Below are 14,984 nucleotides of genomic sequence, written 5' to 3'. Positions count from 1 at the left end.
ACAATGGCTGGGTGCTGAACCTTGGGGCAACACCAGGGCTGAAAAAACACAGCGCCCCCACCCCCTCCCACCCCCCGTTTGGCCTGACGCACTCACATCGCAGCCAGATGGTTCCAGCACCTCAGAGCTGGACTTCCTGTTAGTGTGCTAGCACTGGAAAATAATACACTGATCTGCCTTACAGAACATACAAACACACACACACACACACACACACTTTGTAAATAGATAATTGCAATGCATAAGTTACAGTATACAATAATTTTAAATCCTGGAAATTGTTGTACGTGTAGTTTATAAGATTTAAATCTGCATTGTACAAGTCATGATTGTATACAGAAGAAATCAATAATACAACAGTTGATTAAAAACTTTTGAACAGTAATGTACACACTGAAAATATCACAATATACATATTCATGTTTATTTCTTGCAAGGTAATGTGCCCTGCAATTGAAATGGTTCTGCTGTTCTTTAAAAACACTCCATAAATGTTCCTAAAAAGAAACAACCTTGAAAGTAAGAAAAAAAAATATCTGATCATCCATCCAAAGATGTGAATGCAAGCCAATTTAGAATGAGATTCCCCAGCAACAAATATATTCTCTTGCAACACACAACACACACACACAAACACAAACATTTCAGTCATGCGTCAGTGTGAGATGTTTAAAGGTAGACAAGAAAGAGCAATTCACACAATACGACATAATCTTGACTGCACAGTCTCACTCACACCCCATCAGGAAACTCCAGAATAAGAGCCTTTATCTCTCACTCACTCTCTACTAAACAGCAGTAGTATGGCCTGAGATACTGTTATATTTAAACAGGTCACCAGACTAAATCTACAAGAGGGCCAACTCAAAGTTCTGTGTGACACTGAAAACACAAATGGCTTATATTAAAGATATTCAGCAGGGAATACTTCACTGGATGATCATGACTAGAACTAATGACAACAGTGTTTTATTCCGCCATGTTCGATTCTACTCAGCACTCCAATAGGACAAATCAGCGTTATGTCACAACACCAAATAACTTTCTTCTGGGTGTAAAACACAGATGGTACACTGCAAAACAAGAACTGACCTAAACATGAAGCAACTGGATTTACAATTCTAGTTTTAAACATAATTCATTCCCCACCTGCTCAAGGCAGCTGGATCAATTTATCATAACCACTATTAACAATTTAATGTGTTTAGTCTTCTTGAGCATCTAATTTGGCTATCTAGCTCCTTGCTTGCCAGTTAATATAAAGTCAATATGAATCGGAAATCAAAGTGCATTTTTCTACCTTAATGTGACATTTATGGAGTGAAACAGGCTATTTGGTCAGGAAACAGATGTGGATGGCACATGATTTTATTCTTCAGAATTTGAATGGATCATGAAAAACAGGACTTCCACAATGAACAACTACAAAGAGGTGATGAGTACTCTCGCTGGTCACTTGGTCAGGGTAAGGGAGAGGAGTAAAAATATGTCTACACATGTCTACATTTACCATGTATCAGGTGTACAAATAACAACGCTTCAATTTCTCTCCAGCCACACAGTCAGTCACCACTAGCACAAATGCTAAAAGCATTAACTTCTTATAGCATAGGTCACCTCAAACTCTTTATAAATTAAAATTTTTAAAGCTAGAAAATCAATATACTGTCCTAGTTTACAGACTAGGGCACTTATTCGTTGAATAATTGTGTGATGTGGAAAATAACCAAGATAAGCAGTTAAACTTAACAGACAGCATGTGAACTGAAGCTTAATCTTATATAAAAAGGTTATGTCGATACTGGCAATTAAACACAGTAACAATATCAGTGATGGTGATACCAATATCCATCACCAAAATCATGAAGCATTTTCTTATGTGCACACACTTTGGCTCATGAAAGCACACCAGAGGACGTAACTTAAAATCAGATCAGTGGAGTGCGTTGACAAGCAGCAGTAACAATGCTCACAGAAAAATCTATAAAGCAAGCACTTTGTGCAAAGATTAAGTATAGACTAGGTATAAGGCATTAGTTTCACCAAAATCATACAAATACACCAGCCCCTCAGCTGAATGTCCACAGCAGTCTTGTTTCAATGATCACTTATCTCTCACACTGCAGTCAGTTACACACTGAGATAATGTTAGTGCAGGTTGTTATCGAGGGAGGGGACATTAGAGAATCATATGAAAAGAGCTGCTGGTCTGTTGGGTAATGGCATTTGGCTTTTAGCCTTGGTTTAGCCTTTAGCCTATCAGCCCATTAGCATTGCTATGTATTGTACCTCTGTTGGTCTATTTCATCACTCCGCAGCATGGTCTTGCACCTTTTGCTTCAATTAGTTCTTCTGTTAATGTAAATTACTGGAATACTTACTGAACTCCAGCAGAGTCTGGCACTCACAGATGTAAGATGGAGTGAATGAGATGCACTAAGGAGACAAAAGACTTGAGAAACTCTGATGTGAAACAACATTCAGCGCTGCTTTTGGCAGGCCAGAGAAGCTGCTGCGTGATCACACAGACTATAGGTTTACCTATGTATTTTCAGTTCCATTCAGTAATTATACAATAGTAAATACTTATTATATATGGTAAATGAACAAAAATTGGTTAAGCGCCTGAAATGTTCACACACACACCCACACACACACACACACACACCCACACACACACACAAATGGCTTTTGCAAAAATAGAACATTTTAAAAGTCTACATTTTACAAGTATCTGGACAAGTTAAGTTAGATAATGTTTATATCAGTATTAGTACTCTGTTTTGGCCAATACACAAAGATTAAGTGTCTTTGTTATTAAGGGAAATGTGGTAATGGTGAGTTTCTAATAATAGTATATCGTTATCTTTACTTTGGCCAAAAAGCTATAATTGACTTAGGAATTAAGAATGGAACTGAGAATGTTAAACAACATTTACCATGCAAGGTAGCACAGACCTGATGCCATGTTGCTTAAGGCAATTTCACCTCATGCATGAGAGCTGAGAAAAGCTGTTTTGTCTGATATCTGAAACCTGATGCTGTTGTCTGGGGGTTTACTAAAATGTACAGAGTACCATATAGGCAGCATTAGCTAAGAACTACATTATTAAAGGACATTTACCTAGAAATTATTATTATTGTTATAATATCCCAACCAAGTTTGTAATCACCTGGCATTTCTAAAGAAAAATTACAGAAAGGTTTGGTTGTTTTTTGCAGTATACTCTGACAGCAGAAGACAGTTGGACTGAAACAGCCTGTTGTCTTTGCCAGTATAAGGCCTTGCAGGTGCAGTTGAGGGCTAAAAATAAGCAGCAAACTGAAGATCCTCAGACCAGGAATAATCCAGCAGCTGTCGCAGTCTCAGGATGCCCAGTGCTGAGCCTTGCTCCTCGCATATTCACAGACTTACATGCAAACATAAGCAAAGATATCACTCACACCCAAACACTACTACAAACACATGGCAAACAAGACTTCCTTTAAACAGTACACAAAACTTAATACAGAACCTTCTGGCTTTTAGCACACAAATGTAGTCTATTAATAGTGTTCAAAGCATTTCTTAAAGTGAAACCCTGTTCATTTTTCACTGTTTATCAGTATCACTTAAGACTAGCCTCTTAGTCTAAACTATTCAAGACACTTTCTAGTTACCAAGTTCAGAGTCATTGAGGAGTTAAGTGCTTAAGCTATGTTTGACCCTTATAGGTTGACCATCCCTGCCTGTGCCATATATCTTGGGTAAAATGGTAACCAATTAGAAGAGCGATCCATTCCATTTAAAGGAATAGAAAAAAACATGCAAACACATTTCAGGAAAGATGAAAATAGCAAGCAGTTATGAGCTCAACTGACCTCCAGCAGAAACTTTTGGGTACAATCGAATATATTGCCAGCCCCTAGCATCCTTGCCACAACTAATGGCTATTTCAACTTCTAATTACAAACTGCAGATCCATGGCAGACATGAAAGCCTATCTCACTTACATCTGGGCTTAGGGTACAGACTGAAAGCTCTGGGAATGAGAATGTGCCTGTAGCCATAGCAACATCAACAGCCACTACACAAGGTTGGTTTGGGAGACCTCAAGTGTAATGTTATGCAGACACTACAATCGACTGCACAAACCCAACACTGACGCTTTGTTTTGCTTACGAAAGCAGTAGTCTATGAAGTAGTGCTGGGTGGTATATTGTCTATGCGTGTCATTTATAATGCATATCAAATTGTTTTCAAAGAACCATTCAATATTCATAAAACCAAATAAACAGCACTCATTTAAATGAGCAAATACAGAAGAAAAACAGTGACACTGCTAAAATCATGTTTGTAAGCCATTCTTTAAGCAAAAAGTACTAGCACTCAGGAGGAATGGGTTAATTACTAATGCAAACTTGATACTGTACAATCGCCTGATACCACAATATACTTGGGAAATTTACATACAGTACCAAGAACTACTATCAAGGCTTTGTAACCTCAACTCTCCTATGCACAAAGGTGTATCATGGCAACTGGTTAGAAAAGAATGGCTTTGCTTTATATGCTAACAAGTCCCTAACCTAATAGAAGTAAAGTAGGTCACATGTACTTTTACTGCTGAACTGTTAATCCAATGTAACAAGTGTCATGCAGCCCACTGCTTGTGACTGAAGGTCCAGAGAATGAGCAAGCATGGTAAAAGAGGGCGTAGGCTGAATCAGTAGCATCCTCCACATTAAGACTGACCAAGCAGCGGAATGACACCACAGCACTGGTATGAGCACTTTTCCCCACTCAGTGGTACACAATGAAAACAGGAACAAAAAGGAGAGGATCCACTTTCCTAGTAAAGCCATTCTCAGGTTACTAGGGGATTCCCCCCTGTTGCTAGCACAATAGCAATTCCACTCAAAGGAGAAAGGGACACTGAGGCAAAAGATGTCGTGGGTCTCTCCAAAAGACGGATCATGAGGGGTCAAATTTAGATGGTCTGAATTGTTATTACACAGTAAGAGGCACCAGCTGGAAATCCTGGAATCAGAACTATTTAATTGAATTTGAAAATGTGAGGGAGGGGAGGCAGGAAGTGGAATGCGCTACTAATTATAGTCATCTTAACTGCATCATGCTGCCAGGGGAGAAGAATGGAGCAGGAGTTTGGAAGCTTCCCCAGGCCTGGGGCAGGCAGTATGCATTGAGCTGATATTCTAATGTAGTGTTTCATGAATCTTGAAATTAATAAAAGATGAGACTAACCAAAAGACCTCATCTGGGAAAATTAGGCAAGGAACAGCAAGGCAGAGAGTACAGCTTAACTGCTTTCTTGTTTGTACACACCAAAACACCAAAATATTTGTATGGTACAGTGGAAAGTTAAGGCAGTTCCCTCTCAGATCTTCCTCAGCTGTTGGAGAGGCCTGGGGGGTGACTCCTCTTGTTACTGGTTAGGACAACTGGCTGGACAAGAGTGGCCAGGCCCAGGCAGCAGCTGTTGACGGGTAAGCTAACTATAGACTTGGCACAGATTTGCTAAAGTTGCAAGAGAAAGAGCAAAAGATCAACAGAGTAAGAGACTTCTCCGAGCCTCTATGATAGTATAGTCAGTCATTCACCTTGCCACCCCACCAAAACAAGAAAAACTAGATCAGGTTTTGAAAGCCTGTACATTAGTGCCTTTGTGTGTTCTGTAGCTTCTTTGGAGACTGCAAGTGTCAAGTGGAAACCAGCAACATACAAGGTGCTCTACAGAGCTCAGTGCTCTCTACTGCCCTGTGATCCAATATGTCTGTTCTACTGTTTCTGAAGATAGATTCATGACCAAAAGGACAACGACACTGATGTGGAGATGTTACATGATGAACCAAAAAAAAAATTAGACGTGATTATGCTGGGTGAGTCATAACTATTGGCTTTCCAATTGGAAATACCACCCAAGTCTTACAGGAAACTAGAGGGCTGCTTCATTCAAAACAATAAAAAGCACTAGTGTCCTTCTGTTGTTACTGTAAGGTGAGTTTCATGCTTGTTGTTCCATGAAAGTTCAATGACCCTGCACCAGCTTCTCGAGTATATCCAAGTAAAACTTTGTTTGCAATCTATGAAGTCAACCACCTGCAGTTTTGCTTGTGTTGTAATGGGAACTGAAACAAAAGCGTGATTTAGGATGATCTAATTAGGCTCCATATTATGCTATGGCTGGACCGCTTCCCGGTACGTCAAACAACTCAAAGATAACCTGACCCCAGACTGTGGTCCAACAAGCAAAACGTGGGGACAGGAGAAGTGTGTTAGTCCGATCTCACTTCTCTCCAAGCACCAGGTCTCTTTACCATGCACTTTTTTCAGAAACCCACAGAACTCATGAAGGTCATAACCATCTACAAAGCATTTTCATTTCTTTCATTTCATTTAGCCAGGCAGAACAAGAGTGATCAGGTTTTTTAGGTTTAGTAACAAGGCAACAATGAGCACAACAAGGGAAAAAAAAAACTTTAGTGTATTGTCAAGAGAAAGTTTTAAAAAAAAGTTCAAAGTTATAAAGGGTGTAATAATGGCAAAACGTGTATAAAAAATGTATAAAGTTAAAATTCGAGTCTGGCAGGGTCTGCCTGCTCTTTCAAAACACGACAGTTGTTTTACAAACAGAAAACCCAAATGTTTGTTTGATAACATGTTGTGGAGGAACAACTGTCACAATTCTAAATTCCAGATCAATACATTGATTAGGTATGCATAAAAGGTCTGCTTCTTTGTGTGCGAGTGCATGTGTGAATATGTGTGTTCAGTGGCTAAGTGGCCTTGAGGAGGAGCTGGATCTAAATGGGTAAGCAGGAATGTTGTGGTGTTGTGGCATGCTCCAAGAGAGGCCAAGCCTGAGTCGCATTTTCGACATCACCCTGACGACAAGGCATTACCAGCCGTACATTCCTGGATTAGAAATTAACATAAAAACAAGTCCTATGCTTCCAGCCTGGAAAAGGCTCCTGCACTGCAAAGTTAATTGTTGACTGCTTCTACATGAATTACCTTTGGACTGCTGCATGCACAAAACTGATTCAACTAGAAACAGCAAAAAAGAACTATTACATCTAAAAAAAACATTATATATTATATATATATATATATATATATATATATATATATATATATATATATATATATATATATATATATATATATATATATATATACATACACACACACACACACACACACACACACACACACACACACACACACACACACTTACTTAAATTAGGATTAATATGTTTATAGTACAGTGACTCTGAATTTGATCTCTGTGCTGTTTAGCCAGGGGCTGGGGCTGGGGCTAATAAACCTGAGAAAGCCAGCATTTTAGAACATTAAGTAAGCTGGTGCACAGAATGTGCTGAATATATCAGACGCGGCAGCACTGGTACAGAAATCCCACAGCGTATGGCTGCCAGGGGGATCTGTTAGCTGAACCAGATTGCCAGACAGCCTCTGCTAAAGGACGGCCTGGAAAAAGTGCTCCGTCTGCCATGGAAAACACTGAGTGCGCAGCTGTGTGAGCCATGTGGGCTTTTTTTCCTCCAAGATAAAGAGCACACCGTCTGCTGCCTGAGAAGTGACCCCAGACTTGGACAAGGTATGTGCCCCAAGACCTGAGCAACATCAGCCAGCCAGAGACAGCAAGAATCTACAGTCTGCGGCAAAATCCAGAACGATTTAAAAGAGATTTAGGTTCTTCTTATACACTCAAGTATGTTGTATTGGTGAATAAATAAAAAAAACTGCCCAGAAATAAAATAACACAAAACCAAGAGCACAAAATGATCTTAAAAGGTCTTATTCTTTAGGGCATATGCTTTACAGTCCATACAGACAGTCTGAAGCACTCAGTAGCACCACATCCACCCATATGTTAGCAGACAAAAAACAAGAGCCAGCTGAGAGCTCAGACTGGGTGTTGTCTGTACGGCTCTGTGAATTGTGCTACAATACATCCAGTGAGGGATGTAAAACAAAAGACCATTTCACACAAAACCCCCATCAACTTAGGATGGTACACTAGCCCCTTTCTCTTATCCAGTGAAAGTACAAATAAAAAGAGTGGATTGATATTAGCCTAATGCCCCTGCACAAAGCACTCATTGTTAATAATCCCACAGCAGACATGGGAATGAACCCTGGCTCCGCAGAGTAAGCCCCCACCTCCGTCTCCCTCTCTCTCACATACGAACACTCTCTCTCAATCTCCTGCTTCTTTGCAATTTAATATATCTGGCTTACCATTATTAATTCAACTGCACTTTTTCCCCATTTGCATTAGTTTCTAACTCCCTACTACCAGGTCTTCAACATTCCTCACTAGAACAAATCGGCTTTCTGCAGCTGCCCTGCAAATATGAATGATCATATTTTTTCACCCAAAAATTTTTTTGTTTTTTTTGTATTCAAAGCAATTCCATAAGAGGGAAAAAGTGTCACCTCTATTCATTGCTGAATGCTTATGGTACCCAGCCTTCAGTGCAGTGCACTATTCCTAGTTACGAAACAAATTCTAATTGCATATCAGGTAATTTGACAAACAGCATCTGCCAGAACTAAGCAACGGATCATGTGACCACACACGTACCAGTTTCGCAATAAGAGATTTAGCCACACCACAGACGAGCTGAGACGTGTTCTACACAGCAATGCCAGGGCAGCTGACACCAAATGTTATACGGATGTCAAGAGGACATAAACTGACTGGATAGTTCTGGAGGAAATGTTTGAGGCTTAAGTTGGGGCTAAAGCTAGCTGTTCCAGTGCATGTGGGCATAATCTGGCTCTAGCATCAGAAGGCCCACAGGCCACGTCAGCTCTGGAAGCACAGCTATGCAGTTGTACCAGTTTTATTTTCGACTCCTACAGTTCACACAGGTGTCCTATCCCTATAAAGAGAAAAAGCGACTTAAATAACTTTGAGAAGTGTTGCCTACAAGGCTTGTCTTCACACGAAATGGATAATCAAATCAGACCGGACCCTAAAGTTTGATGGGACCAAGTTAAATGGTCTAATCACACATCAGCAAAGTCAACAAACTCAAGAAATTCCATCGACCTATCCTTTCCACTGTCTCTATAGCCAGCCCCATTCATAACATGCACTGTGGCAACAGGAATGTGGCTGTCTCCATTAGGGTTCAGAGAGATCAGGCACATGGCAAAACCCCTCTCAACAGCCCTTTCTCACTTCATAATTGCATTTATTCAGTGATCGGACAATAAGAATTAGCTCATGGTCAAATTGCCCTTCAATGAAGGCTCCTTGGCAGCCAGGGATGTGTCACACGTGACAGGGTGACACTGGTGTGAATCAGGGCAGACCCCACCCCATGTCAAGCCTATTCCCCGCTGCTCTCTCTGATCAACTCCAAAACAAATGTGGCTGCACGCATCGGTGTGCTGAATGAAATGCCAGTGGTATAGAAAAGCAGGCGAGGGTTGCTGAAGGCTTTTCTCTGCCGCAAGAACAATACACCCACATAGCTGCTGCTCACATTCCAGACCCCATGAATAAGCAGAGAGAGAGAGAGAGAGAGAGAGAGAGAGAGAGAGAGAGAGAGAGAGAGAGAGAGAGAGAGAGAGAGAGAGAGAGAGAGAGAGAGAGAGAGAGAGAGAGAGAGATGTAGGGAGGAGTCAAAGACTCTGTCAACAACTCTGCAGAAGGGTCTCACCTTTCAAAGCTCCTCCTAGTTACAGGAACTCCCACAGAAGGGCAGCCAGCGTCAATAGGGAGGGAGAGATTCTTATGAAGACTTCAACAAACAGACTCCATTTTAGAAAGCAATTTTTCAAGGTACAAATGTTTAGCTATGCCACTTTTTGACAAAGGCAAATTATTCAACTTTAAACCATGATACTTTAAATGTGAAGAGTTTTTAGGGTAGACATAGAGAGAAAAATTAATGCTTGTTGAACTCCTTCCTCCAGACAGCTATCATGAGCTCCTCACGAATGCAAACAGTTTTCTGCATAATTATAACATTTTGACTTCTTCACAGCTGTGAAGGCTACAGACACCTCCCAATGTTATTTAGACTGGCAAAAACAGGAACATTGCCATACATAATTCATGATTCTGTATGTCAGTGTTCAGTGTCTTAAAGCCCCTTTCTCATCACCAAACCTACACATATACTCAACAATTTTCTCAGAATACGACTTAAAAAAGCTTGTGTGACACCTATACAATGCAAAGAAACATGGAAAAATGTGCAATGTAAAAGGGGCTTCTGAATAGACAGCCCTCCATTCCAGCAACATTCTATTTTTGACCTTTTGAAGCATAAATTATGCTTTTAGCACCACTTTCTTTGCATATGGCTGGCTTATTTATTCTCACACACACTCTTTTTGGTGCAGTTAGTCATATTGTTCAGTCGGTTTTCCCCTTGCTGCAGTCTTTGAAGTGACTCATGTTTGTTGTTTTTACTCCACCAAAACCCCAAAGAGAGGCCACTTTGTCCCTCTAGCCATTATCCCAGCAAACAAAAGGAAATGAGCAGTTCCATATCCTGTGGACCGAGCTCTCTCTTTCAACTGCATATTGGAAAGGGGAGCACCTCTCAGAAAAACAGCTGAGCACACGTGAAACTCTGACATGCAGCATACGGAAACGTATAACATTAAAATACCTAAACACAAGACTAAAATGGTTCAGTAGTCCCAAGCCAGAAAAACACAGTGAGAGATTAAATTGTTACAGTTGTTTTATAAAACAAACACAGAAATTGTTGAATTAATATGAATCTGAAACCTAAATCAGACATGCTGGCTAAATCATAAACACAAAAGAAATGTCACAAAACGGTTAAAAAATAATTCAACTAGAGACAAACAATTACTGAAATGATTTAAACTAATGGTGAAGTAGGACATTGTGTGCAGCCAAGTTTACATATACCTCATTGTGAGGTTCAAACACAAGAAATACGGTTCTTGGAAAAGTTCTTGGGCTCTTCTGTTTGATGTTTGGGGTTTAAGTCTGTAAACTGACAGAGAGGTGAGAGCACATGAGTGTGCGTGTTGTAATCTCCAGTCTTCTCTGGCTAAAGGCTCTCAGCTGTCTTCCCGTAAGGGGACGTCTGCAGAAGGTCAGCCGCACCAGCTACAAAAGTCGATAGCTAGCCAGAGACCCACTTCTTTATTTAAACATCATAAAGCACAGTGGCATAGGGCTCAAAGGAGCAGCACTGTGGCGCGTAAACAAAGATCTCTCTGTCCAACACCTCCAGCTCCCATTCAGCCATTTAAGCAAACTAACTTATATTGGATTATTGACTGATCTGAGCACAAAACTGTTTGCTTGCATGCACACACACACTCTCTCTCTCTCTCTCTCTCTCTCTCATCTTGCCAAGCTCGCATTAATTCAATCAAGGCTGGCCCTCAGTGCATTATAAATAGATCATCTTATCTACCAGAATATAGCACTCTGAGGCAAGGATCACACATTGCTCTAAAGGGTCTCTTTGTTTCTGAGTGCTTGTAGTGATGCAAACATGGCACAGGCGAGATCTGAGCAAGTGCAAATTCACAGTAATAATTTTTCAGTCTGAAACAATAAAACAAAAGTAAGAGGTATACAGTGTCCTGCTCCTGGGAAAATCTTCTAAAGAAATTTTTAAAGCCCACAGATCATAAATAGCAGGCTGTTTCTATATGTTGTGTCTCCATTTTCTCATTCTCAGTGGCCCAGGCTTGGTGCAACTTCGACAGCAGTCCGTCACCTGTTGTGAATAAGAGTGGCAACTTGTCACAGAGCTTACTGACCACCTCATAAGGACACAGGACTCTCCAAGCTAAACATCCGGCATGCAACTCATTACTGGAGATCTATGTGTTGTTGTTGATTCCTTGAAGATTTCACGTAACTAAAACAAATCAACCAATTATGTTCTATTGCTATTTAATCCATCTCTACTCCAATCGATTTCAACAGTAACCCTTTCTGAAAACAAACAGAAAGCAAGATTCTTTTGTCTGAAAGTAGCTCTGTTTAACTGTAGGAGTGAATACACAGGTCACAGATTGACAGCTTTAAATTCAGCCCACATGACATTTCCTTCATGTGTAATTGCTTTCATACAATTTATATCTGAAAGTCATGCAAGGCCCAGAGGCGATTCAAATAAACTACAAAGCTACAAAGGGTCCCTTGTCTTAATAACTGCCATCACTGGAGGAGAAAGCCAGCCAGGCAAGCCTTAGCCATCCAGTGCCAAACAAAGATTCATACCCATTGAAGTGATATACTGGAGTGGAATAGCTTCCAGTTAGCTCAAAGAGATTCTCAAGTACCCTGTGAGGGCTCCAGAACCATGGTGAGCATGGCCAGCATCTTGCAGACACCAGAACAGACAAAGAAAACCCAGACTGGCTCTTGCCTCCACAAACCAAACACATTTGTTATGCCTGCTTCACAGATAGCAGCAGGCTGAGATTCCATTAAAAATTCTCAGAAGCTCAGAATTCTCCCTGCAGCCTTGTTTTTTTTTTTTTTCTTTATTTTTTGGAATTTCTATTTACTTTTACCTCGTGTGCCTGATACAATGGACAGTCAAGGGCAGTCTGCATGCTACAGCCCCCAGATAAGCTTTAGAATGGGAGGATCCACAGTGCATCACCTAAATTAACTGTACCACCTCTGTTGGGACATGGTCTTATTCTTTACTCTTCATTCTGTTTATTGTCTTTTTATTTTAATTTTCCCTTAGTGAAATACTTCTTAACAGTCTTCTTACCTGGTCTGTTCATGTCATACATATGTGCACTCACCAACACATCGTAGGTGTAACATACTTGGTGAAATAAAGTGATTCTGATTCCGAAATCTGCACACAGCTAAACCTCAAATAAATAGTGGGGGGAAAATGAAGTTTTAGGAAGCCAACTGCCTATATTCTTTTAGCTAACCCAGCAGTCAGTGCCTACAACAAGGCACTTTGGGTAACTAGTTTCTCTTTTTTTGGTTTAAAAAACGTCAGCAGATGGTTTGCAGTAACATTTGCAGCTCAAATGACAGCCCTCATTTCTGTGATGCACTGGGCTTTATCAAAAAGCCTCTTGCATCACATGTTCCCAAATCTGCTTATACATTCAATAACTATTACTTATTACCCATTATCAGAGCAGGCGTTCCCTACTCAGCTGGAGACGAAAACCTAAAAATCAAAAACTATACAAGTTTCAGTATAAATGTCTGACCTGAATACAAACCCAAAATATTTCTAAGAACTTCTGGTAACTCAAATTTAATTCAGATCTCAACAGGAACAATCATCCAGTCTTAACAGAAACAGTCACAGGCCAGGCACAAACAATGATTGTACTAACTGACCATACACAGCTGAAAAACAATTACAGAAAAAAGAAGAACGTACAGAACAGGCCTTGAGGATGCCAAGCTTTCTGAGGTATTACAGAGATGCTTGATTACAGACACCCTCAGCATGAAAGAGTTCTGAAAAATTCAAATGTCTCATAATCCCCCTTCTTCACTTTGTGTATTTAAAAGGCTTCCAGAATCTTAAGTGAGCTACAATCTCTGCTCTTACTGCCCTAGTGAACATAGAGGTTGTAATTTCTGATTTCCTCTACAACACCAACACAGCTGCTGCTCACTGCAAACATTTCGTTAACTTCATTACTTTTTTGTTAAGTGTCCAGAACCAAAACAGGTTTGACAATGTATAAATATCAATGGGGGATCTGCAGATTGCACATTGATGCTTGTGAAGCTAGTGAAAGATGTTTTTGGAGATGTGCATATAGAGGGGTTGGGGGTAGTGAAAGACTTAAATTTACCAAAGAGACGAAAGACAAGTTATATCACTATGTTACAGTGCAAGATCATACAATCTGTGTCAATACTATCTGTAGTTCAATAGGATAGCATTGTATTTTCAATGCTTAACTTCTAAAGTAAGTTACTGTCAACTGTCCTTCAAAGGAAATAAGTTCATGGATATTGTAAGATAATCTTTTGTCAATGTTTAAAGTCAGGGTCGGTGGCATGGAGTAGTAAGTAATAATATGGAAGACTGAATACAGGGAAGACCATTATTTCAGGTATTAATAGCCTTCCTCAAAAACACCCACAGGCTTTCCAAGGTGTGCAGAGGCTGCAGCGGCATTTACTGAAACACTAATTACCAATGACACGCAGACTTTTGTTTTCCTGAATGTTTAATTGCAGGGTGGAGGGAGGCCCAGCACAGCAGCTTTGTTGATGGTGGAGGTGCCAACTGAATGTGTGGCAGGCACTAACATGTTTGCTTCAAATGCAGCAAGTCTGTTTGGAAAGAGAAGACAAGGAAGATGATGACCACACCATGGCCATTTCTACTTCTGAGGAAACCCTTACATCCGCACAGATGCCGAAACAGCACCAGTCTTCTGAATGTGTGCCAAAGCAAGTCACTTAAACCTTTCTGCTTTATATACAGCACCACACCATAATACATATAGTGTTATGAGTGATGTTGCTACAGGTAAAACTATATCATACATTAAATATATACATATATATATATATATATAAAATCAACTTGATGCAATCAATAAATAAATTTGGATTGTTTTAATCCTAAACAACTAATCTGATCGCCCCTATAGGGAAATAATGGGAAACTTTCAGGGCAGCTATTTTAAAACACATTTAAACCTGATGTGGATTATTACAGTGTCCTAATCTCACTCTTTTATCACCCCAGTTCAAGCTGCGGGTGCGTTGGAGGAGGTTCTAAGTTTACGAATCTTACAGTGGACATCCCACTGAGCTAAGCACAGCCTTAGTGACTTATCAACTGTACCAAGATAACCATTGTGTCCCCAGGGCTTAAGAAGAAAAGAGTTGCTTACCCCCTCAATCCTACAGGGAACAGACTCAAAATGTTAATTTACAATGGGCCGGACCAGGACGTTCATGTTAGGGAGATGTCAAGATGGGGGCCCCACAGAG

General features: G+C 40.3%; 1 protein-coding gene across 3 annotated transcripts in view; it reads right to left on the bottom strand.

The window, feature by feature from the left end:
* wwtr1 (WW domain containing transcription regulator 1) overlaps window positions 1-14,984 on the bottom strand; it is a 41,668-nt gene that overhangs the window by 25,463 nt on the left and 1,221 nt on the right. The window lies entirely within an intron of this gene.

This window comes from Pygocentrus nattereri, chromosome 15 (genome assembly GCF_015220715.1).
Source record: "Pygocentrus nattereri isolate fPygNat1 chromosome 15, fPygNat1.pri, whole genome shotgun sequence".
Classification (NCBI taxonomy): domain Eukaryota; kingdom Metazoa; phylum Chordata; class Actinopteri; order Characiformes; family Serrasalmidae; genus Pygocentrus; species Pygocentrus nattereri.
This window is presented reverse-complemented; position numbering and strand designations above follow the sequence as displayed.